At 38.6% G+C, this 26568-nt stretch overlaps 1 protein-coding gene across 8 annotated transcripts in view; it reads right to left on the bottom strand.

Annotated features, from left to right (window-relative positions):
- The window catches only part of SULF1 (sulfatase 1), a 147740-nt gene that overhangs the window by 94725 nt on the left and 26447 nt on the right, over nt 1-26568 (bottom strand). For 2 of the 8 annotated variants that reach the window (XM_014883523.2, XM_014883520.2), the window contains exon 6: nt 3619-3716. The exons of 5 other annotated variants lie outside the window; for them this stretch is intronic. The gene's annotated coding sequence lies outside the window, so the exon portion shown is untranslated. Of the gene's footprint in view, nt 1-3618; nt 3717-5588; nt 5604-26568 lie in introns of those variants that run through there. One more of the 8 variants, XM_014883522.2, reaches the window with a different exon arrangement.

The following is a 26568-nucleotide window of genomic DNA, read 5'->3' as shown; positions in this document are numbered from 1 at the left end:
GATGCCTTTTACTGCTGCCCGTGTCTCTTTTCCCGAGCACACTCTGAGCACGCTGCCCACCAAACTGCTGAGCGCCTGCTCCTCATTAAGGCATGCCGTGCAGAGAAACATGCCACTAACAGAACCAATGAAGCAACATAATCAGCAGCTGAGAACCCCTTCCCACTAAGTAGCAGGAGGAAACGAAGGAGAAAAACCTCATCCTTTCTCTTTGCAGCTCTACTGGTGTGAACTAATTTAATAGGGATGAGCAGCCACAAAGGCAAACAAGTTAAGTGACATGTGGTAGGTTACAGATATACTAAAAACGAAGCCAAGAATCTTCATTTTCACAGTTTCTAAATGGAAAACTCTGAGATCACAGACTTTCTACTGTACTGACAGTCTGCAAAAAAACTCTCTCTAGATCTTAATCAACAATGTATATAGAGAAACATGGGAACGGCTTATGTGTGAGAGTGTGATGGGAAAGAAAACCAAATGGAAAAGGCTCTTGTTTACCAGGTCAGATCAGAAATGTGATGTAGGAAAGAAAGTCACCAAAGGGAGAGGAAAAGAAGGGGCAAATTTTTGTATTTTTCTAATATCTCATTTTATCAGCTGTAACTATTGTCGTTAGAAATCATTAACCCTAATGCATTTAGGGGGAGCCACCCTTATCTTTCAGTTTATAATCCCCCTCTACATAAGCCACTCTTCCTAACAGAGAAACTTGACAACCTGAGAGGAAAAAGAATCAGTTTTATTGGCAAAAGTGGAATATGCTACTCAGAGAACCAAAGTCACTGATGGTAGAGATCACACAAGGGGTATGCAGAAGCGACTAGCTTCTTGTCATGCTTGTTGTCAGATAATCTTTCTGTGGGTGCATGTTTGAACTTGTAAAGGCATGCAATACAGAGATGCACCTCTGTGTTAGAGGACTTTTCCTAAAGAACCTCCCTATTTTTGATAGGTATTTCCATGTGACTTTTTAGCAGGAAAGAAGGAAAAAGCCTCTGGACAAGGAGATGAAGACACTTGACAAGATTCAGACTAAAGGAAAGCTAATTACAGATTCAGCACAACTTGGCTGCATCCTATATAGACAAATAATAATGAAGTATCACAGCACAGAAAAAGGAACCCTACAAAAAGCCTGCAGCTCTGCTGTACACCTGCAAGCAGGACTCTCAACAATACCTTGCTCAGTGTGCACACAGTAAAATGAAGGGTGATGCAGTGAACTGCAAGAAAATGTTACATGCTCTAATGCTCTGTGTGTCTGTTCCTCAGTTTCCCAGCCTCTCCTAGCAAACTACTGACTGTTGGGATTTTTCTGAATTATTTTGTGAGACCCATCTGACCACCTACCCAGGTTTCTCTTGGACACACCCCTGGTCAGTCCTGTACTCTTGACCTCATGCAGACTCACTCTCTGAAGTCCTGTAACATGCAAACCTCTTCAGCTCTCGTTTCAAGATCATGCTCATTCCACATGGACTGAAATGGCTTTTTCAAGCTCTTTCACTTCCCAAAAATAAACTGGGAACGCTATATATATATATTTGGAACTGGGACTGGGATACATGTTTGGGCAGTAATGAAACTACATTTCTAAAAATCTGACCCCCAGGGTTCAGCTGAATTCAACTTAACAGAAGTTGGCTCCTGGAATGTCAGTGGATAATGTGCCAGGAAAGTCTTTGCACAGAGAGTGTCATTAATAGATTATATACATAAGAGACATGATTTTTAAGCTTCAGGTCAAAAAGTTGCCTTTGCATTTTTCTTGGAACTTTCCAACTATTTTATCCATGGTGCAAGTGATAACACTTTATTTCATAATAATATTCTAAAGGCATTCCTAATACTGACAAATACGAATTACATTTATGCATATTCATAGTTATACATTCATTGTATGAGACACTGTGACCCTCAATCTGTAGAGAAAAGGTATGATTATAAACTTTTCTTGTAAAATCTCTCCAGAACAGCAGATGATGTAGACAATGAGGAGTGAACCGCTGAAGATTCACATCAGATAAACAATGTTCAAGCTTTAAAAAAAATTAAAAAATTAACCTTTGGATCTCCAAAAATTGCTTGGAATTCTACCAATATAAGGTCCTTCTTAAGATTATTTGGGTTCCCTGCCTTTAATAGACTAGGAACATGACCAAAATGATCACTTGATCATTGAGGACTGAAAGGTATGGCAAATAATAATCTGATCCATTCTCTTCATCAAAATCAAGAGCATTCATCTATATCATATTATTTCATAACTTCCACTTCTGTGGAAATGTCTGGTATGCATTTTTCTTGGCCTTATTCTGGCTAACCTCTTCAAGAGCAGCCTAGGAAAATTATAGATAAACCTACAGATAAACATAGTAAAAATTTAGATAAAGCTGAGAGAGAAAATTGAGATGGAAATTAAGTTAATTACTGTATCACTGGTATAGGACAGCCTGGATATTCTGATCCACTGCATGCAAGAAAATAATATCTGCTTTATATGGGACCATTATGCAGCCACACATCTGGAGGGAAAATAAAGCAGATTGAATAATCTTATGTTAATTCTAGTAATTATGAAACATTATCTGAAGATCTGGAAATTTAGATATTTTGTAATTAAAATAAACTATGAGCTAACATGTCAGAGAGTTACTGGTTCCAAGAAAATTCCATACAAAGACTTGCATGTGAAATAAACTTGATGTATACCAGCTGTCTTTCACTGCTAGCAATGTCTTAATTTCAAGTCCAAATTTACCTCTGCCACACATATACCTGCTATTAAATCACATACATTTGCAAATTGTTTAACCAGAAAAACTTTATGTAAATGAGGTGACAGAAAATAATATAGCTGAGGGAAAAAATGAATCTCAGAGCCTTTCAAACTTCCTGCTCTGCGTTCTGTCATGTGGCTTTATATTTTTATTTGTTAAGATGAGATGAATGATTTGATACTCAGTCTATTGCCATAATTCCCACATCACGAGGTCACCACACAACTTGCTATGAGTTCCACCTAAAAGTCAGCCAGACCTTGAAAGCACATAACTACCACAGATATTTTGGAATTGCTTTGGCAGAGTCACATAAGACAGCTTGCATAATGCTTTTTCTTTACCATGACCAGCTGCATACAGTGGGATTAGGTTCAAGTTTTCATAATCATCATGTTCACATAAACAAGGGAAAATTCCAAACCATTATTTTTGCTTAGTGTATATCTTTCCCTGCAGGAAAACTGCACTTTTATCTTGACATAACTGAAGCCTATTAAATATTCCTTTTTGTAAACTCAAGACAGGCATACATTTTTTCACAGGATATTATTTAATAACCACAAAACATAGAATTCCTGGATGTCTTAAAAAAATAGAAAGTTAATAGTAGCAAACCTCGGATTGAAAAGTTATCTGTGTAATCATTTACTGGGTTACTAAAATGTGAAGGGTCCTCGGGTTAGTCTTGAGCCTTTAAAGTTTGGCAGAATAGAACCTCCAGAAGATTTACTACAGCTTAATTATTGACCTGACATAATACTTAAACTATGTAGCACAAGCTGATGGCTTATTTAGTTTAATTAATTACTGAATACACTTATTATTTTAGTACCTTTGAAAATTTCCTGAAGTTAATGTGCCTTGGTTAATTTTCATAGCATTGGATAGAAGTCAGTATGTCTTGCTCAGTGAATTTATTATGGACAAAACCTGCAAAAAGGGGAGAACACATTAATACTTATAACTAATAGGAATCACACAGTTGTAACACAAGCTCTGTTCATACAGGGTTTAGAATTTGTTTGCAAAATTTAGCTTATTAATTCATGTTTACTTTGCTGAATCACTCTGCAGAACCAAGTGTATCCACATATAATTACCTTGTTTGCAAGTTAGCATGTTGCTACAGTTAAAATAATTGAAACTTAGAGCCGTAATATACCCACATTCTAATGAACAGTTCAAATATCTAGATGTCCATCACTAAGTTCCATAACCTGCCAGGATATTTTCTGAGAATATTTGTCATATTCTAATTCAAGTTTCTGTTTTGGAGATTATTTTAGCTTTCATAATTGTTCATTTGTCCTTTACTAAAATGACATAATATTGAAATCATATATAAACTAGCACAGACAATTCCATTTTGTCTTTAGGTATCTGAAAGGTAGCTACCAGTATCTGCTTTATTAATCTGAATTCCTTGCTTGTCTTATTCCTTTGATAAAAACCAACTGGTTAGTATCTACTTTCTCCACTTCTGAACCGAGCTACTATTAGGATTCCAGATTCCATAGGTGACTTCAGTCAGGAGAAGGTTTCCCTGACAGACAAAAAGAGCTTTGCTTCATTTATTTTCATGAACACAGGAAATATTTTTTTGACGTGAGCCATAGTTTCAGCCTCAGTTAGGCACAAGATTCTGACAGAAGAGACACCACCTTCCCCCACTGTCCTGGCAGCGTGTCCCTGCATGTGTCAGCACAAATGCTCCTGGGGCTGAGGGGAGCCAGGTGAAAGAACTGATCTGTCCAAGTACTAACCATGCCAAAATCATTACAGCAAACCAGCAAGCAAGATTATTTTTGGGTCAGCTCTTTCACTTGGCTCCCTGTGCTGTCACACCAGTTCCAGTGCTCTCACAAGAAAGGAGGAGACACCAGAAGTCTGCACATGCAGCTTGAAGCCCTCACCTTGAACATGTGGGCACTGAAACCACCAGACGGTGCTTTCCTGCCTAAAAGTCAGCCCATCAGTTAAAAAGGCATCTCTCTAGACTTTCTCTTCCTCTGTTATGAAGTCTCTTTTTCTGTCAGTCTGTCTGCTCCCCTTCTCCAGGATCTCTCTCCATCTGGTGCACCACCCTTCTGGGAAGAACAGCCAGCCCCTGGCTGCCCAATGCTTGTGCCTCTTGAACAGCTCAGAGGGCTGACTTTGGCTTTAGAACAGTCATTCTTCACTGTTTCTTACAGCTGTTTGTAAGGGCAGTGGAGAGAAGTCTATCTCTTTTGAGGCTGGCGAGTGCAGTTAGATTCTTCATTTGAGAACTTCTGAAAGGTCAAACTGAACCTTATTAGGAAAGCTCTGGTGACTTGCACAGACACCAGCAATGCAAACAATGAACACAGATGGGGAGCATTATTTCAGTCACAGCTGGGTACCTGGGACCAAAAAAGAAAAAAAGAAATCCCAGGAAAACTGGGGCATTTGTAGCTCCCAGGGAATGCAGTGGGAAGAAAAAAAGAAAGAATAAACTCTCCAATAAACCCAAACTAGTATAAATCAAAATTGAGGAACATGAAATACATACAAGCCTAATATGCTGCTAAAAAATAAAATGTAACCTTTTCTTCTCTAATGCAGAACAGGTTAATACAGTGGCATAAACAGTGGACTCATTGTCTCAGTTAATTGGAAAGGATTGTGAATTTTAAATCATCTGTTTTTAGGCAGCCAAGATTGCAAAGGTCTGAATAAGTTTAAATCAAAAGCTGCCAGTATTTGGGAACTTAACAAATTACCTCATAGTTATTAGTATGCCACAAATAAGTACCTGCAGTATTATGGTCCTCTAAATCTTACCTTTTTCTTATGCAAGAAAGAAATATTATCATTATTTTTCTGCTCTCAGTTCAGTCTTTTTTTTTTTTTTTTTTCTGTAATAAATAAACCAATAGAAAATTATAACAATTTCCAAGCAATAAACTTAAGAACATTTTGAAAGAAAAAAATCCCTAACAAATCACTTTACCTATACATTACTTCTAGGATAAATCCCAGCATAAAAACATTGCATAGAGGAATGTTTTTTGAGCTGTCCCATAAACTTCACTGGGACCATTGTCTCAAATTTCAGCAGGGAGCAGTTACAGCAAAGTACATTGGGACTACAATTTTCTCATTTTATAAACAATTATTTTTCTTATTTAATTATTTTCTTGAGAAGATTATACAGGCAGTATACATTATCTACAGAAAGCAATAGCTCTCTAAAGCTGCTTCTGCAGGTGCAAAGCAGAAATCCAGCAAGACATATTTAGATTCCAGCCAGTAAGTTCAGTTAAGCCTGCTTCCTAATAAATCAAAATATAAACCAATGTGTTGTTAGGTTTTCAGTTTTGGCAGTGTCTTTGAAAACCAGTAGGTCTTCTGCAATTTCACCTTGAAAATTTAAGATCAGAATCTATACTGAGCACTCTAAATGTTTAAAAAAATACACAGGCATGAAATAACTACAGAAGTGAAAATTAATGTTGTTATTATATTACATAATATGTGGCCTTTGATCTCTATTTGAAAGATTGTCCAGCTTTTACTAATGTATTATTTTTGTTGTTTGGTTTCCAATTTTTTAGCTGGGCAGTAATTGCTAGGATAATCAGACTGAAGGGTTTCTTTGACATTGTCACTAGCTACTATTGAACCTTTTTGCTCACCATTAATGTCATATAAAGTTATGGGAAATTAATGAAGACTTGTCTTTCTTTCTGGATACCCCCAGCACTCTTGGGCATGTATATTGCTTGGGCCAAGAGGTTAGGAATTATAAAAAAGGCACTCTCACAGTCAATGACCCTCAACACAACTTGTCTGTCCCAATGGCCACACAAGCTCTCCTTTGACCACATCAGAGGAGCCAGCAATGCTCTGCCAACCTTCTGAGTGCCATAACTCTTAGGTGACCACTGCTAGGGATGGGTGAGTGCTCCAGGGCCCTTCCCACAGGAGCTGGTTGAATGAACAGAAGTGTTGGAACAATTTTTTTTTTTCCCACAGCAAAAGCTGTGATATAATTAAAGGCCAAGAAGTCAAAAAAGACATGTTTTTTCCACTTACTGTATTAGCTAGACCAAGCCTCATGATGTAAGGAAATATCAGCCATCAGCTACAGCACAAGAGGATGTGAAGTAAGGATAGGAATGCAAACACTACAAGGTGATTAACCATATTATTCCTTCAGTTTTAAAACATTAATGAGGTCTTACTCTGTTTTCTTACTGCTGCTTGTTGTGGCTACATGGAGGGGTGGGCTGTGATGCATAAGGCCAGATTTTTAGCCTTAGTAATGTGAGTACAGATCCTACACAAAGGGTGACTGTGCAGAAGTACCAAAGGATGAATTTTGGCCCTTAAATTGCTATTAAAAGGTGTATTTTTCCCTATTATTGTTGTTGTTATGGGAAACAAATTGGGCAAAGAATTTTTTGGAAGGAAAGGGCTTTCTAATGGCCAAGAATGTAATAGCAAACAAAACAAATTATTAAGATGAAACTAAGCTAATGAAGAAAACAATAGTTAGAACAGCAAATTAAACAGAGGGAAGATGCTTAAAAAACCATCCTCACATCATTCGCGTTCACAGTCAGTAAGCTGACAGCATGTGGACAAGAAAATCTCCTTTTTTTGTTTGTAAAAATATCTCCCTTTTTCACTGAGAGAGAGAGATGATTTTTAAATATATACATATGCATTTTTTGCTCCTTACTTGCTGAAGATGTTAATTTCAATGACATGATAAGACAAAATCAATAATCACCTAATTGCACCATCTGGGGTGAAACAGTGACTTTAGAAATCTCTATCTATACATACAAAAGAGTAAGACTATCAGATGATGAGACAGAGTGATGATAAAATAAGCCCTTGATTGACATATAGAAGAAGAGTCAAGCAGCACTGGAGTCAACAGGAATTTTTCCTTTACCTAAATAGGCACTGAACAAGTCCATACAGAGCAGAAAAATACATATAGAGATGGTAACAACCATTGTCAAAGTTTCCAGAACCCTGTTTTCCACATTCATGAGCATATGAAAATACAGTGCTTTCCTGCAGGTGCACAAAAGAGTTCATTATGACTTAACTTTTGAGAGGAGGTCATACCATAATTTTATTCTATGGAAAAAGGATTCCTTTTTTGCTTTAAATACTGCTGTATTTAAAGAAATTGCATTAGAATTTTAATTTTTCTTTTCTTCCTTTTATTCCTCAGGTTTCTGTACATCATGTACTACCAAAATTCTTAATACAAATTCTTAATACAGCCAGGAACCATGCCACAACACATTTCCAAACTGTGGTACAGAGGGAAACTTAACAGCATCCCATGATGAGAAAGGCTTACAGCACACTGTAATACATAAAATTATTATTTATTGTTTCTGCCTTTGAACAGCAGGAGTTTAGATACTGCCAGATGGCATATTGTTTGGGAATTTGGGGGAATGCAAATGCATGTGTGACACTGACAGAAATCTTCCCTGTATAACATAGATAACCCATAAAACATAGGTTACTCTGTGTGGGACTTTTTCCATACTTGGGACATATTGGTGATAAAATGTTTTCCAAATTATTCCAGAAGTGGTAATATATGGTTGTAACCATCTCCTAGGGCTGCAATCATCCTTATTAATTTCACAAAAGAAACACTGTCACAAAGCCTCCAAGGAAGACCTGAGGGACTGCAGGGAGTGTTGTGTGTGTTTCACTTCATCTCAGACAGACCTAAATTTATGCACTCAGTTTCATGCCAGAGGGGAGGTCTTTCAGAAAACAGGAAAATACCAGACCTACATCTTCCTACAGACTCAGCCCTAGACATGTTCATTACTCCCTCAGACCTATGATGTACAAAGAATGTCCTTATGCAACAGTTCCCCATTTCACTCAGAAACAACTTTATTCCAATGGACAACTCTGATTTCTGTGTGCATTTCCATATGTATAAATATTCTATACAGAAGTTAGAAGAGCAAGGTGATTGTAGATGTAACTCACTGAAAACAGAATGACCTGGAAAATATTTTGGTGGTGGACTTCACAATTGCCAATAAATGGAGAGAAGAATCCAAATCCAGTTATCCAATACTTTTTTTTTTTTTTTCTGGATCATCTACAAGAATGATTGCAGAGCAGCCTGAGGAACCACAATTTATGCAAGCATTGAATTTTCTTCTGGCTTTGTCTTTCTCATTGACTTCAGTAGGCAGTAGGAGGTATTTCTGGATAAGAATATAACCTAATATTTCTCAGAACTGCACTCCATTATTGACATATAAGGGACCTTCAGTGTACACAGAGCTCTCCCACTGCCTGGCACTGTTATCAGGCCATCTAGCCTTGCTCATAATAGATTGAGAACACAGAGTAGTAAAAAGGCACCAAACGTCAGCAACTTATGAACCTCACTGACTTCAGCACTCATTCAGCAGTATTGCCATCACAATGGAAACATCTATTATTTAGAAAAAAAAGGATCAGCCTAAGAAGATCAATACAATATCTATTTCTGTATGCAAAACAACACAGTTATAAATGATCTCATATGCTTTTAGATATTCACAACTCAGTAGGATTATCTCAGTAGACTAATTTATAAGCATTTTTGATAACTTACTTCTGAAGATGACTTGCTACCAATATACTGAATATAGAAGGAGCAATTCAGCCTCCCTGGTGCCCATTTCTGGGTGAAAAGGTACAGAAGAAAACTACTTGCTGTCACCTTTTTGAAGAGCAAATACTGCTTTTAGCCATCATGAGCAAGCCACTTAAATTAAATAAAATTAAGCCACATAAATTTTTTCCTCCTGAAACAACCGACTTCAAGAATTTAATTTTTCATTATTTTAGTGGATACAATTAAAAATTGTGGCAGCAGTTGAATGCTTGAAAAACATTCCTGCCTGACACAGAAATCTATTTTGCTACACTGTGGAAAAATGTCGCCTGCAGGATTCATGTCTGCTTCCCAGTGCTTTGCTAGCTAGCTGGTGACAAAAGTAGACACAACTCTTTACTTCGAAACAACAAAGGGGAAAATTCTGCTTTCTAACCATAAATGTAGGAAAAAAACGCCAAAAGTTTGAACACTTAAGAGTATTAAAGTAAAAATACAATAAAGCCAGCATAGTAGGCAAAAGAAATATAAGAAACACTCTAAAATAATAGAAAAATATTAAGTTCAATAGAACTTTATTACTTTATATATAACTTGTAATTTTTCTTCCTTGACATAACCAGAGGGGTTACAGCGTTGGTGGATACGGGAAGAGCAACCAATGTCATCTCCCTGAATTTGTGCAAAATATTTGACAGTGTCTCCTTGTCTACGACCTGGAAATGTGTGGATTTGATAGACTGAAAACTTGTTGGATAAAGAATTGTTTGGGTGGCCACACTCAAAGGTTTGGGGTCAGTGACTCAATGTCCAAGTGAAGAGCAGTGAAAAGTGGTGCCCCTCAAGGGTCCATATTGAGACTGGCACAATTTAACATCTTTGCTGGTGACAAGGACAGTGGGTTCGAGTGCACCCTCAGCAAGTCTGCCTAAGACACCAAGCTTGTGGAGCAGTTGACACCCTGGAGGTGGGGATGCCACCCAATGGGACCATAACAGGCTTGAGAGGTGGGTCCATGCAAAACTCATGAAGTTCAACAAGGCCAGGTACGAAGGGCTGCTTCTCCATTGAGACAATCCTGGGCACAAGCACAAGCTGGGCAGAGAATGAATGGAGTGCTGCACTGAGTAGAAGGAATTGGGGGTGTTGGTTGACAAGAAGCTCGACATGATAAAGCAATGTGTGCATGAAGCCCAGAAAGCCAATTGTGTCCTGGGCTGCATCAAAAGAAATGTGTCCAGCAGGTCAAGGGCGGTGATTCTTCCCCTCTACTCTGCTCCCATGAGACCCCACCTGGAGTGTTCCATGAGTTCTGGGACCCACAACACAAGAAGGATGTTGAACTGTTGGAACACACCCAGAGAATGGGCCACCAACATTAGAGCTCTGGAGCACCTCTCCTCTGAAGACAGACTGGGAGAGCTGGGGTTGCTCAGCCTGGAGAAGAGAAGGTTCTGAAAACACCCCAGAGAAGCCATTCAGTACCTAAAAGGGGCCAACAAAAAGCTGGGAAGGGACATTTTAAAAGGGTATGTAGGGGCAGGACAAGGAGTAATGGCTGAAAATGGGTAGGTTTAGATTAGATTTTAGGAAGAAATTCTATAGTGTGAGGGTTGTGAAGCCCTGGCACAGGTTGTCCAGAGAAACTGTGGATGTCCCATCCCTGGAAGTGTTCAGTGCCAGGTTGGATGGGCCTTGGGCAGCCTGGTCTTGTGGAAGGTGTTCCTGCCCATGGCAGAGAGTTTGGAACTAAATGATCTATAAGGTCCCTTCTAAATCAAACTATGCTATGATTCTGTGTCTATGATTGGTTTTATTTGCAAGTGTACAAATATTGAATAGAACTAAAGACTTTGGGGATATTCCTGTTATCATCATTCCAATAGCATCAATAACTGAGGAAAGGGGCAAAAATATGTATCATCTTAGAAATGCCAGAAAGGCAACAGAATCTCCTTGACATAGACTTCTATACAACCATCATAATTTTTCAGGGTGCAAAGCATTCCCATGTTTCTAGTATGCAATTGTGAGAGCAGAAAACTATTAATTTGCATTTGAAAGGATGTCTATCTTAGTTTAGGTATTTGGAAGACCTGGCAGCCACAAAATAGACTTAAACTGTTAACTGATACTCAAAATACATGAAGGGGGAGGTGAAACAGGAAATTTCTTAGATGTGACTTGATGAGAGTTAATGAGCCCTCAATTATGTGTGTACTTTCTTGGTTGATAAAATATGAACATATTCCTCTGCCTTACTGCTCTGGCAGATTTCAGCTGCTAAATACAGCTTTTTGTTTAGCAAGAAACACAACCTACTGACAAGGTTGTTTCAGACAGAAAAATAACTCAGGGGTCCTATAAAGCAGATTTTCCTATATTTCAGTACTTAAAACAACAAAGTCAGTGTAACTTGAAACTTGACCACTCCTTATTGCCTTCTCAACATAAAGAACAATGTCACTACAACCAATGAATCAAAAAGCAAGATGACCTTAATTAAAAAATTTAAGGAGCAATTGAGGAAAGTGAAACATGAAGGTGAGGAAGGAGGGAAAGAAGTCTACTTGCTGGAAATTTGCCTCTCTTATTTACAGAATGCACAAGTTTACTAGAAAAAGACAGAAAAGAAAAAATGTAAGTAATAAATCTTTTGTGTTAGCTTGTTAATGTCTGTGCTTTTAAAAATTTTTATTAGCTTTTTCTTTTTTCTTTTTTCTTTTTTTTTAAGAAATGTGGAACCATTCCATGGACACAACTGAGCTCTGCCTTCTGTTAAAGGTTGCAGCACCATTGAAGTTTGAAATAATTTAAGCAGTTCTGCTGTGCTTTCAATTCCCCCACCTTATTTTTTTCTTTCAGTGGATTGAAATGTGACCAAATAGCAGCATGACTGTGAATGGAAAAGATAATTCTCACACGGCATTCTTCTCAGTGTTTTGGGGAAAATGCACACATACAAACACATTTGCTGATGTCTGATTCAAGATGTGAAAAAAAAAAAAAAAAAAAAAAAAAAAGAAAAATTCTATGAGGTTTTTTTCTGAAATTGGAAACACACTTTAAAACTCTCCTATGATTTGTTTTGTTTAGACTAATTATGACTTCTGCTTTATGTTGCCACAATAGACACTAAACATTTGTAATATATTTACTGAGATTAAAAGGATTATGGGATGAATTTGTATCTATTATGCCATTAGCTTTAAGCAATACTGCTTTAGTAATCAGTGGGAATATATTTTTATAAGTCAAAAAGGTGACTTATCAGTGTAACCAGACATTTTGCATTCTCAATACATTACATAATAAAGAGTGCTAGCAAATTTTGCTCTTCAGGAAAAAAATACTCTTTTGTTGAAAACTTATGTTGCTATATTGACGGAGCTGGATTAAAGATGGAAGCAAAAACCTTATGGATTGGCTGGGTAGTTTATCTTTCACTGCTTCTCTCATGTCTGTGCAATTTGTTTATTTTTATAATGAACTTAAAAATGGGAAATTCCTGAAGTAAAGTAAGTCCAAAAGAGTGAAAGCAACATTAAATGTTCTAATGCTAGATATACAGGGATTTACTTCTGTTGTACCTCCCACGCATGTGCAGACAGAAAAAACATTCACTTTCCTTATTAAAACATGATGGTGGAACTAGCTCTTACTAAGACCATTTTTTTCCACATTCTACTCACAAAATCTAAATTAGATTAGAGTCAAGCTTCAGCCACATTGTCTCCTCTTCCAAGGAGCAGGTTTTTCTAACATCTATGTATCTTTTGAGTTTCTCTGGCGATATGAAGGACTGTGAAAACTCCTAGCTATAAAAGCTATTCTAGATCTTAAAAATTCATGTCTACTTTCTTTCATGCAGTTTTTCTATTGTGTATTGTTAACTTTTCCTGAAGTCTACAGCTAGATAATTGGTATCAGCATTTTTCTCTTAATATCATGGTATACAGGATAACACAACATCAATTCGCCAGTGAAACTCAAGGTCCTGATGTATAATTGTGGAAATTTTTATGCTATTAAATGAATAAATTAGTTCTTCCAACTCTTCCATTTTCTATATTCCTACGTCTGGACAAGTTTACAAACCCTCTAACAGAGTCAGCAGAAAAGGAGGTCTATCCCGATGGGAGAGTTCCCCAGTGCTTCTTGTTCATAGCTTGGCATATAAACTACAATTTTAAAATACTTCAGTATGCATCAAGATGCAGAATAGCTGAGGAGATGCCATGGAGCACATTCATCTTTTTTAGACATGGGACTTCTAATTTCCAGGAGATTAACGGAGCAAGAGGTGAGAGGGCAGATTCTGAAATCTCCCTGAGGCATCAGAGATCAAGGATCAGTGCAGAATAAAGATCTGTGTAGAGGCTCCAAGCTACAAGTGAGGAGTCTAAGACAGTATTTCAGACCCATGATCTTGCTGGGCAAAGAGCAGACCTGACAAGCCGGTGAGAAGGACACTTTTGCCTTGTCAGAACTTGTATATCTAAATTATCCTGCTCAGGAACAGTTTACTCTCTTCAGGAAGTTATAGGAGGAGCTCAACTCTTGTATAGTCAAAGCTCTTGTGGTGCAAAGAACATTGTTAAAGAAATTGGAAACATCCTTCAGATGGGAGTGGTCACATGCGTCCCTTCTACAGCAGTAGCTGTAGCACATGCCTGCAGGGCTTCAGTGTCACATTTATTTGAGGAATGATGAGCCAGTTTCAATACATATGTACAAGTGAGTTTGCTCTGGTGCAAAAAGTCAATAAATGCCACTGTAGACAAGCTGTGAGTTTCATTGAGAGACATTTACAGATGACTGCTATTACATTGTAGTTACCTATGACCAGTTACAAAGGGATGGATAGTAGAAAAGCATGGGTAAAAACTGCATAAGACCATGCTTGCTAGCAACTCAATTGAGCTAAAAGGCCAAAAAGAACAGGACACCAGGTTTTAAGAAGCAAATGTTGTTCAAGTTTAGGTTAATTTGAGTCTTTTTAATGCTAAACCTTATAAATAAGTCTCATGAATAAGTATCTTCCCTTACCACAACCATATACAGAGCCATGGAATTCCCTTTCACTTTCTTCATGCTGTGAAACTCTGACAAAGATGGCTCAGGTGTGGACTGAGCCTCAGAAAACATGTATTCCACTCTAGTTATTCAAGAATTGGATGAATGGTGCAGGTGATCACATCACTTGCATAATGGATGAGTCAACAGTTGATCTTTGAACATTCTAAACAAAGTTCTTAATAAAAAAGTGATTCAGGTATTTTGTCTTATAACAGGAGAAATTGAAATTGTGTTTCTTAGAATACTACCAGAGGTTAGTAGTGTTCCTAATTAAATGCCTGGCATTGAATGAATTGAATGTTCAGTGCTATTCACAAAGTAGCTAAGCTCAAAAAGCAGGAGGCTTTTTAAGGGGGCAGGTATGAGCAAACTCAGGTAGAAATCAGTCCAAAATTACACAACATTCTCTATACTAGGGTGGCTTTGGACTTTGTATGTCTTAAGCTGATAAATTTCAGCTCTGTTGGTTACCTCTTTATCTGGCTACAAACAGAATTTTAAAATTACTTCATAAGGACAATACATGCATCAATAGGATATGCCTATTGGACTAAAATTAGATTGTTATAATTGTCAGTTCTAAAGTTACAGAGACATGTAAGAAGCACCACTATGGAAAATTGACAATAAATTATGGGAGGAAGTTCCAGCCACATGAAGATGAGGGAAAGCAGCATTGCTGTAAAGAAGCAAGATATTCAGGGAAAATAATACCACTAATATCAATGATAATAAGGGTTCCAGACTGTGGGGTGCCATTGTTTGAAACTGATATATTTTAGGACTCCAAAAGTTCATTTAAAGTCTTCCCAAAATTCGGTAGAAGGCAATAAAAAATCCATACTGAAAATAAAGCCTAAACTGAAAGTTAAAATCTTGCATAGTTTTAGTTTATATGTTTTAGGTAGTAGTCCTCAACACCGTTCAGTTGGACTGCACAGCAAACCACTGAATTTGAGATACTCTTTGAAGGAGATCTTAAAGATGTCTAATGTGGCCAGATCTGGCCAAAAACAGGAAGAGCACCTTCTCATGTGAATGTATTTTGGAGAAATACTTCTACAGTTCACTGTGACTGGAAGATCTATTTAATGGTGAGCTAAGAACAACTGCATATATCACAAACAAACTATAAGCTGGAATGAATTGCTTTAGTATACTGCTTTTTATAAACATGCAGTTTGCTCAAAGACAAAGAAGTCAGGATGAAAATCAAGAATAAAATTTAATTTAAAGTAAGAAAATGAAAACAAAAAGTTATGGGCAAGTGTTCAAGCAAGATAAGCAACAGTCATCAAGTTAGAGAATGACACTGAATTGGAGGCAATAATGGATCTGCTCAAGACAGGACTGATAGAAGGACATAGATGGACTGGAACAATGTGCATCAGGATCCTAATGGAACTCAGCAAGGACAGACATGAAGTCCCTTTGCTCAGAGCTCATTAAGTGGCACCTATACTATTTTTCTGCCTACAGTACAAAACCACCTGTGATGAACTGAAGCAAGATCAGTGGAGGGCTATCAAGATGCTTTAGGGATGGAGCATTTGCTCTGCAGTAAAAACCTGGGGTTGTTCCTCCTGGAGATTAGCTGGACATGGGGGGGATTCAGAGCAGCTGCCCAGTGACTGTAATTAGGTTTTAAAGAGAGAGAGTCAGGCTCTGTCAGGAGTCAGCAGTGCAGGGCAGGAATACAAGAGATAACGGGCATAAGCTTAAACAAAAGAAAGTCAGACTGGATAAAAATCAAAGCAAGCTTCTTCCCTGAGACAAAGTCAAATAGCAGAACAAGTTGCCCAAGATACTGTGCACTCAATATCTTCTGGGGATTTTCAAGATCCAACTGGATAAAGTCCTGAGCAACTGGATCCAATCTCATACCCTAATTTTAGCACCACCTGAGACGTCCCAAGGTCTTTTCCAACCTGAATCTTCCAGTGTTCATTCTGTGAGTATATGAAATGTTTAATATATTTATGAAGGGCCCGATTGAGAGTGTCTTCACAGGGAAGGTTGACTTTCCTTATTCTTGACAGGGGGATAAAGAACTGACTTGACCATCCCCATTCAGAATATTTATGGATGAACGTAGTGACAATCATAGAACTGTGCTTTGTGAGGGCAAAACTTACATTGAGAACTAAACCAAAATGAAATTTTAGTATGAAGATTGGCTGGTTCTTTCCCTACATTATACAGTCAGGTCTCACACTATCATTGCACATTATTATGTGTCATAGCAAAGCTCCATGGAACACAATTTGATGTGGCATAACAAATGGAGACATCCCAAACTTCAAAGTTCTACAATGGTTACTACTGAGACTGAGGGAGAAGAGAGCTCCAGACCTACCTGAAGAACATGACAGCCTTTCCATTAAAAGCAGCGGTGTCCTGAGGACACAATTTCTGCTGTCTCTGAAACTTTTTTACAGGATGATTGAAAAAGTCTTTTGGAGTGAGCACACTAAGGACTACGACCCCCTAACTAGCCAAGAGCATTCTGTCTCACTCTGTGTGTGGCAGTAGGCACAAAAGATGCCCAGACAGAAATGAAAAACATAGCAATATTTCTAGATTTTTGCAGAAGCAATGCACTCAATAAATTGCAAATGTAACAATTCTGTTCATTTGTTCTTAATGACAATAAAGAAGATGCTTGGAAGGGACTCATTAACCAAACAGATTTTTTCCCAAGATTTGTTAATCTCTAGCAAGAGAACTGACTAAATCATCACTAACAAAATAGAGCTGGAGACATGAAAGAAGAAGGCTTGACACTTCATCGTCAATGCCACAAGCTATTAATTTCTGTCTGAAAATCCAGTTTAACAATTTTGATTCAGGAAAGATGAATGCCCATAGCAGGGAAAGTAAACACGAGCTGTGGAAAGTCTTCTGGTTAAGCTGGAAAGGCTGCAGCCAAGATATTTCCTACTTAACCTTCATCAAGGAAAAGGTCAAAAAAGGCCAATGTGTTTAAGCAGGGCACAGGATGGAACAGAACAAAACTTCCTATGAAAAAGATGAAATTCACATTCTTTTGGTCTACATTAAAACTATTCCACATTACTCCACACTTTCATTTAAAACAGTTTCCTGACAGCATTGAACACAAGATCTTAAAGTATCTTTTTGTCAAAAAGATAAAAGTGTAAATGGAAAACAATTTATCTACTGTACACAAAACAGGGAAAAGTATGAAGGCTGCATAAAAACAGAAAAGAGAAATAATACCTTTAGCCTTAGCAAATTATATAATCAGTGGTATGCAAGGTAATCATCCACCCTGTACTTCCATGTGCACGTACTCTAAGCTGAACAATTACCAAGGCATATGTGGCTTTACCAAAGTGAAAAAATTTTTGTTTTATATGAAGCTTCTAAGGAAGAAATAATTTTCTTCAAGCACTATAAAAGAGATGGAAATTAATGTCTATGGGTATGTAATTTCCAAACTGCTTAGAAAACAAAATAGCTCTGCTTTGACTCTCTCACCTCCCCGTGTCCATTATAGCAACTATAGTTACTGGACAATAGAATACAATACATGGTAAATGCCACACTCGGGATTTCTCCTGGAAGAACAGATAAGTATAATTTTGAGCAGACTGATATGTGAATGGATCACCAGATATGCGTAACAAGCACACAGAAATGCTACTGAGAGAGAAAAAGAATATATTTTCTTTCTATCCTCCACTTACCAATCTGGTCTGCCTTCCTTTGGGATATCTATCAGTCATGATTCATACTCCTACTCTGGCTATTTTAGAAGTTCCCTAGTCTCTCAGTCTAATATGTGAGGTCTCCCTTGCCCTATAGTGTCAGCATGGCACTTTCTTGCCCATCTCAATTTTCATCCTTCATTGTTCACTGTCATTGTTCCTGTTAACTGCATTTGTTGGCAATTCATGATGAAGTGGGGCAAAAAGCTTCTTCAAACAGTGAGAGTGGCCCACACAGAGCTTTGAAGATAAGGACTGAGACGTGGACTCCTCTTTTCATACCAGATGTGACTCAGCAAGGTGTCTGGAAGAGATGGGTGAGGCATTCTAGGAGACCTGCTCTGCCTCCCTCTGTTAGGCTCTCATCCAAAATAACTGCAACACTTTTTTTTAGAGATGAGTTGTTTGACAGCGGGGTATGGCTTCAAAAACCCAGACTCATAAATATATGCATTACTGAGATCAATTATGAACTGAAAAGCCCAGCATATTCTACTATAGGCAGGAAAACAGCAACTCTGGCAGCCACTGGTGGCTGGAGACTAAAAGAAACCAGTGAATAATTCAAACAGCTACCAGATTCAATACTCTGGTACTCCATATGTCTATGTCTCTCTTCCACTGTCATGGAAGCACTAGTGTCATGGTTCAGGCTTCAGTGCTGAGCTCTAATACTGCAGCAAATGCAGGATGGTTGGATTACTGTTGTTATCTGAATGGTCTGTGACTGAAGGGCAAATATTCTTGTGGGAAATGAAAATTTGTTCTGCACTGTATGTTGCCCTGGGGCTCCTGAGGTGTGTGCAAGAGTAATCTCCAGCAGAGGAGTGAACCAGACAGGTCACAGCAGCAGCATCACTCATCTGAACTTGAGCTGCTGATGCCCATATTGATGACCCCATTAAACTGTACACAGTGTGTAGGAAACAGCTTTATTAAAAGCAGCCTTGAGCCCCACCACCCAAAAGCAGTGTGATAGGTATATGAATATGATTGCAGAACTCCCTCAACACAAATTCAAGCTCCTCAGGAAGTGATTCTCTCCAATAACCCTCTGGATTTCTTAACAACAGCTAAGGATACTTACATCGCATATGAAAGGAGGAAAACACAAAGTACACATGATATTCCCGCACTGCAAATGCTCTGCAGCTACCAGAAAGAGCAGTGAATTCTCCAGCCTTACATACAAGGTAGACAGGGCCCTCAAAACACACAATATCAAGATACAGTTGCACAATGTCACTTGTCCAAGACAGCACATACATCAGTTCTACTTGGCCATGCCCTTGTTTTATCTGGCTTTTGCAGACCACTTTGCATGTTGGCAACTATTATCCTCTCTAGAGCTTTCACAGGATTTGATAGATGTCCTCTTTGTGCCATGGTACCCAAGACCAAAACAAATAGCTGTAACACAGACCTATTTCTTGAGATATGGTTATATTGCATCTCAAACCCTTCACAAGTTGATGTGCAAAACTGTGCAAAATTTGAGGAGAGGAAATGTTTGCAGAGCAATTTATTGAAAGACAAAACTGGAAATGAGCTGCAAAGGATGGGAAAAAAATCTGAAAAAATGGTGTATCTCTTTTAATATCTCTCTGTAGCTGCATGTCTTCCTATGTTGAACTGCTATATTTTTGAGGACTCTGGTGATACCTGACAATGCATACCTCAAAGTCTCTTCATTTTGCCCTTCCTCACTTCTGAGGATCTCTGCTTTAGAGGAATTCTCCACACCAAGTAGAAAGAAAACAAAACCCAAATTCAGTGACCTTTTCCACTTAGGAGTTGAGTTGCAGAGCAGTAGAGCACAGGAATCCTTCCTCTGTAAGCCTATCTATTGGCAATGGACAGAAGTTTACAGTGGTATAAAAAATACCAACCTCCTACTGATATAGAGATAAAAGAAACTACTGGAATTCCTGACAGATACTTGTGTTCACCTCAGAGCATTTTTATTGGTCTAACTGTGGTAGTTGTCTCCCTAAATCCTACCACCTCCTGGTGGCCAAGCAGATAGTGTTACAGTCTCAGTTCATAAATTGGCCCTAGATGTATAATAGATAACAACAACATAAATTCATATATGTTTTATTAAAGACACATTCAAGATTGCAGATGTTTCACCTAAAATAAAATAGCAGGGAATGACACCAAAGGAACCTTTGCTCAATATTCCTAAAGTTTGGATTAATACAGAAATCTTTATTGTTACAAAGTTACCAAACCCCAAATATTAGTCTAAAATCTATGATTCTTAGCATTTTTTCAGTCCTTTGGGGGAAAAAAAGTGATAATTAAAAGGCATCCTGTGCTGGTTATTTACAGGATGTTCAGTTTATTATTGCACTACTGTTCTCTAATTTGTGACTGGCATGCCCCTAGGCAGTCAAGTCAATGGGAGATAATCCTCAAAGGATTTAGCATAGAAGATCCAGAAGCATGGGTCCTGAATCTTTTCTTTCTTCCATTCTTTGTCCAACATCATATTCCCCTAATCATTCCTTCTATCGATCATAATCCAGTATTCCTCACTGTAATTTTACTGCTTGTAGGCACCACCACCACCATTTCTAATTTCCCATAGCTTTATCTACCCCACAGGCCTTAGAAACATTCTTTAAGTAGCAACACTGGGTGATTTTTAAAATGTTTTTCTATCACCTATATAATTTACATTCACTTTTTTGGTTTTGTTTTGGTTGGGGTTTTTTTTTGTTTGTTTTGGTTTGGGTTTTTTTGTTTGTTAGTTTATTGGTTTTTTTTGTCAGCATAACCCAGCAATAAAACTGGTTACACTGGAGGAGTGCAGTGTTCCATTTCTACAGTCAGTACCAAAATTACATTTAATCTAAGTGTCCTAGTCTCTCCAAGTGGATCATATCTCCAGGGTTCAAATGAAATGCTTCATGCATTCTTCTGTGGAAAGCATAGGAGACACATTAAAGAGCTGTGTTGGAATTACATAACAACTGTTCAGTGTTTACCCATGGCATTGCACATCTATGGGCTAACCAAGAAACTCAAGATGATATCAAGTTCTTCCAGGTTAAGCTCCTTAGCAATCTTTACAAAGCAAGCGAGCTTCATCCCTACATATGGAAAGAGGCAGGTGCCTTTGAAGATTTACAAAAGGAAATCCTGCTTTCCTAACTGCAGTGCCTGGAGGTCTTCAGGGGGACTCTCTTCATTGATCAGAGAGAGAACATGCCTTTAGGTAGCTGCTGTATAAGTATTTAAGACCCAAGAGACACCTTGGCTATGCAGGCTGGATCCCACCCTCAGAATCTCGTTCATGTTTTTAAGGCAGGAGCTAAGCAGGCATTTCTGTTCCTTTCCTCTTTTCTCTCCACACCACTTACTAGCTTCTCTCCAAAGCCTAGTTGTTGGGTTACAGAGTCAGAAATGGTAAGGCAGGACTTTCCATATTCTGAGTGACACTGCAGCTATTCTCCAAATAAAAAGGGATAGCCCTTAATTAAAAGTGCACATTTAGCCTTGTGCTCGTGGTGACACTGGCACAGTCATTCACATCTGTTTTCACATTTCTACTGCAGACACACAGAGTGCCCCGATGTGTGGCTTGAGGTGTCACCAGGTAGCTGAGTATCTCACAGCTCACAGTCCCCTAAAGGGCTGGCCATGTTTCCCCTCCTCACCCCAAACCACCAGCTCCAACCGTTTTCATTGTTCCATGTGGACCCTCTGTCCACTTGCTGAGATGAACCAACTCAGTAGGCAGGCAGCCAACAGAGCTTCCCACTGCTCTGATGAGTTCATTCAGCACTCCAGGAGGTGAGCCAAGAGCCAAACCTGGCACAAGGAAAGAGATGGGAGCACACTGCTGGAGGCAGAGGATGGGAGGATCAAGGATGGGTTTCTCCAGGGCAGCAAGCTATTCTGCTATCTGAGAAGAGACAAGAAACCTCACTCTCTGTTGCAATAAAACCTCTTTAACAAAATGGGAGTTATCAGACGACCGATCAGAAATTTCAGGGGGAACTGATTACAGTAAATCTCAGGAAAAAAAGTTGGGTTGTTTTAATTGCCAGGCACAACATGCACAAACCCACCTTGTTCACACAGCCTGCATGCATTTACATAGGGAGATTTGGGATTTCTATTAGTTTCCTTCATGTTTCTGGAGCTGCATGCAAGCCAGCTGTCTCAGCAATCAGGAGGATTAGGTTTAAAAAACCAGAAAACAGAGATCTGAACTTCTCACGTTATATCTTGACTCTTACACTTGAAGCTTTACAAAGAAGGCTAAATATCTTCAGACTACTGATAAAAGTCAGGAGAGTTGGCAGTTTTGCAGACATTTACAGGCTTGGCAACACATTTTTCTGTTTTTAAGTGAAAACAGACAAAACAGTGCACATGGTAGAATAACGAACATCTTGGCACAGTGCAATTACAATACTGGAACAGACCACTATTCAGTTTTAATAGATGCTTTTGAGAAAAACAATCCCCTGTGTTCAGCTCCCTGTTACATTTATTCTCCAGAACTCTGGTGCCAAAAGCTTCCCCATCTTCTCTGTGGGCTTTCCAAACAGAGTTCACCTCCTGTGAAGCACCACAAAAATACAGCTGCTGTCAAGCAGCTCCTCTCCTTGCTAAGATGGGTTAGAGTCACATCATAGAGAAATGGCAGCATGCAGTGCCATAATTACATTCAAACCAGGAGGGGATTTTTTTTAGAATATAGCATCACTGTCTTTCTAGTCTTTTGCTTCCATATAGAAACTCCATGAAGTATTCTGTGGATAGCACTGATCTACAGCCTGGATTTCTATAGCACAGTACCACATCTAGAAATCTTCCAGTATATATTCCAGCAATACTACCAAATTTGAAGATATAAGTACAATAATGAAAGCTTATATTTAATTGTAAGCTAATTTTTTGCTACTAAAGAAATTAAAAAAAAATTAAAAAAGGAAATAATAATAAATCTTGGGTGTAAAGGTCAACTATTACAAAAAATGTTTCAGTGTAACCAAACCACCACTGATGGTTATGACTGGAAAGGTTCAGAGCTCCAGGATTTATAGAGCACATGCAGTAACAAAGGCTTACCAACCTTTTCAGCAGATACTGAAAGTGGGAACTAAAGTTCTGGGAAAATCACTGACACTAAATCTGCTGCATGCATAAACCATACGATGAAAAGAGTGTTAATTTTCTCAGAAAATAAAATTCTTTAGACACCTAAAATTAAAATGGAATTACTCTCACCAGTTAACAACCTTTGAGTATGAACAAGCAATGCTAGACAAAGATCTTGCAGGGGCTCTCAAAAGCAGTCTACTGACATAACTGAAATATGCTAAAATAATTCAGCTAAAAAGAGTCTGGTTTGGCTATAAATTTACTAATTACTGTGCTGCATTCTGAGGTGACACTGCTTAGAGCCTTGAGCCTTTCCACTTTACAGAATCCTCTCCAAGCACATGACAGCATTGAATTTGCCCTTCTTGATAAGAATAACAGTGGAGTTACTGCACTGTGATCATACGGAAATGATGAATTAGCGTTGGAGCAAGGAAAGTGAAAGACAAAAAAAGATCCGAGGGGGGCAGGAGAGAATATTACACTGCTGATCCAGCTGGAAAGGCAGAGTGAGGACTTAAGGTTGTTAAAGGGAGAAGCAGGATGAGTTGCTGCCACTACCAGGGCACAGCACAGGGGACTGTACCCCCTCCCACTCCCTTCCACTGCAGCTTTTTACACATGTAACTGCCCAGGGACAAGGTCTGCAGGTAACTGCAGTGCAGGGACAGCCACAGCTCAGTGCATTATTCATCTGTAGCCCCCTCAATGCAGCTCTACCTGTGACGGAGGTGTTAGGAAATTGCAGTATGAGGAAGGCGACTGTGCCTTACGGGTGTCACAAAGGTCTCTTGTGAGCTGTGCTATTCAGTGCCTTCTGATTTAATATCCTTCAAATCTACAAAGATGGCAGTTAAAATTTAAACAGGCATTCTGAAAAGACACTCTTGATCCCATTATCAGTGTCGTGGATGGGATTACAATGGGGGTGGTAATGGTGGAAATGTTTTAGGAGAGATCTAGTATCAACAGCAGGAGTGGCCACTAATTGGATTCTTTCTGTGTCACCGCAGAGTTGTCACGGGACCCTCGTTCTCTGTTGAACACTGCAGCTCTCAAGGCGCTCAGAAAGGAGCTTTCTCAATTGTTATCACATCAGTCTGCCTTCCCACTCAAACACAAATCCCCCAGAGCTCTTTCTAAAGCTAAGGAAATCATGGAGCCCATGACTCCCATGACATCTGCAACAAGTGTCCTGCCTCATCAGTGTGAGAATGGGCCCTGACATCACACAAGGCTCAAACTCCTGATCCTACATGAACATTTGGTCATATATATATATATAAAATATCAAGTGCAGAATGTAAGTTAAACAAAGCAAGATAAAAAACCTGCAAACTGTCAAAATAGTCTGCAATGAAGTGTTTCTAGCCAGAACAGAATTTGCAAATACTTAAAAATATTTTCTTTTCCATAGCTGTCTAGTGTCCACTGAGTCTGTGCTTTATAATGGCTTGCACATTTAGGAACACTGTCCCTAGCATCACAACATTTTAAATAAACTGTTTTTTATCAGTTCCTGACTGCAATAAGAGTAGTTACAATAATTTTCAAAGTGTTACTTGCAATCTTGAGGATACTTCTGGATTCTACACACAATTTTTTTCCTAATGACCTCTAATTTAGTCTACTTCTTGAAGGTGCATTTACATGCCATTTGGAAATTCACCAAAGGGTTTTTTTTTTCAATGTAAATTACACCAATCATAATTAATTTTTTTCCTCTGAAACAGAGACAAAAATCAATGAAAGGCCAAGGAGACATGCCAAGAAGCAGAGACTGAAATTGCATATTGTGACGTAACAAGCTCACCCACCTCGATTATAAAGTGCTAAGAAAAGGAAGCCCCTGACAAGCAATAAACTGACACATAATTAAGACAATTCAGGGCAGAACACATTCTGGCTGGAAAACGTTTTCTTGTGCTCTACCTAACTGCTCAGAGAAGTGAGAGAAAAAAAAAAGCAGGGTGACAGTTTGAAAACTCTATGAAGACAATAAGTATCCCACCTAATCTTCACTAGCTGGGGAAAAAGAAACACACCAACTTTTGTGCAGTGCAGGTTGCCTCACATCACAAACAGAGTTGATAGTACAGACATGCCTGGTATGTTCAGCATTCCATATCAAGCGAAGATGAATTAGCCGCAACAAAAATGTTTTACAGCTTTCATGCAGCAGTTTATGGATTTTTTTGTACCTCTGGAATTTTTTACCTTGAGCATATCATAGAACTTGTGCTGTCTCAGATCTTTTCCTAAGATTATTTTTATCTCACTGTGAGGAACATCTTTGTGAGCTCTGAACACTTTTACAGCTGCTAGGATGCTAATGGGAACTTCATGTGTGTACCCAGCACAAGTGCTCTCAGGAAAAAAAAAGCCAATGTCAAAGGAAGGTATGTAGAAGTCACCATAAATATGTCTTTGAATGTTTACCATCTGGAACAGTAGATTACATTTTGACAAGAAGCTGGACTGCCCTGTGGGCATTGTCTTTTTAACAGCCCCATCATTATAAAGGAAGGAAAAACATGATTTGCTGTTCCTAGTTTCTCAGCAAGATTTTCTGGCAGTGCTAGAGAAACTAGTTTGGTTTTTCCCCCCTAGTAAAACAATAACAAGTTGGGCATGTGTAATTAGCTGTGCACTTTCTTTAAAAAGTAGGGTTTCTTGTAGATCATCTGATCTGTGATCCAATGACACCCACAAAGAGGGATATGTTTCAGCTAGGCAGTGACAGCAGCAGGCTCTGCAGCTCGCAGTGCTGCACCTTTAGCTTTGCTGGAAGTCTGAACCTCTGTGTGCTGAGCTTGTGTATTGAGCTTCTCACAGGACACACTGGGAGAAAGAGGAGAAATCCAATATACAAGACTTTAACGTGGAGCTGTAATGAGGTTTTCCTTTGGTTTTGTTTTTCATTTTAAGCTTGTAAAAGTTTCCATCACTTTTTACAATGAGAAAGTGTAGACTGACAGAAAAAAACAAAATGGTCAAATTTATTCACATAAATCTTGGTCTGGTTGTGCACTGATTTTTGGGATTTAGCTAATTCTCTGTTTCAAATTGCTGTGGATGACTTCTGAGGACACATTTGTATTAAAGAGTGTATTTGAAAATACAAGCTGAGAACAACCTGTAAAGGGGCCAAATAGTCTGTTCAAGGAAAAAAAAGTTAACAAAATAGTTGGTTCGAGGCAAAAGAATATGTGCAACATGAAACATGGGT

The sequence above is a fragment of the Sturnus vulgaris genome, chromosome 1 (genome assembly GCF_052056855.1).
Source record: "Sturnus vulgaris isolate bStuVul1 chromosome 1, bStuVul1.hap1, whole genome shotgun sequence".
NCBI lineage: Eukaryota > Metazoa > Chordata > Aves > Passeriformes > Sturnidae > Sturnus > Sturnus vulgaris.
This window is presented reverse-complemented; position numbering and strand designations above follow the sequence as displayed.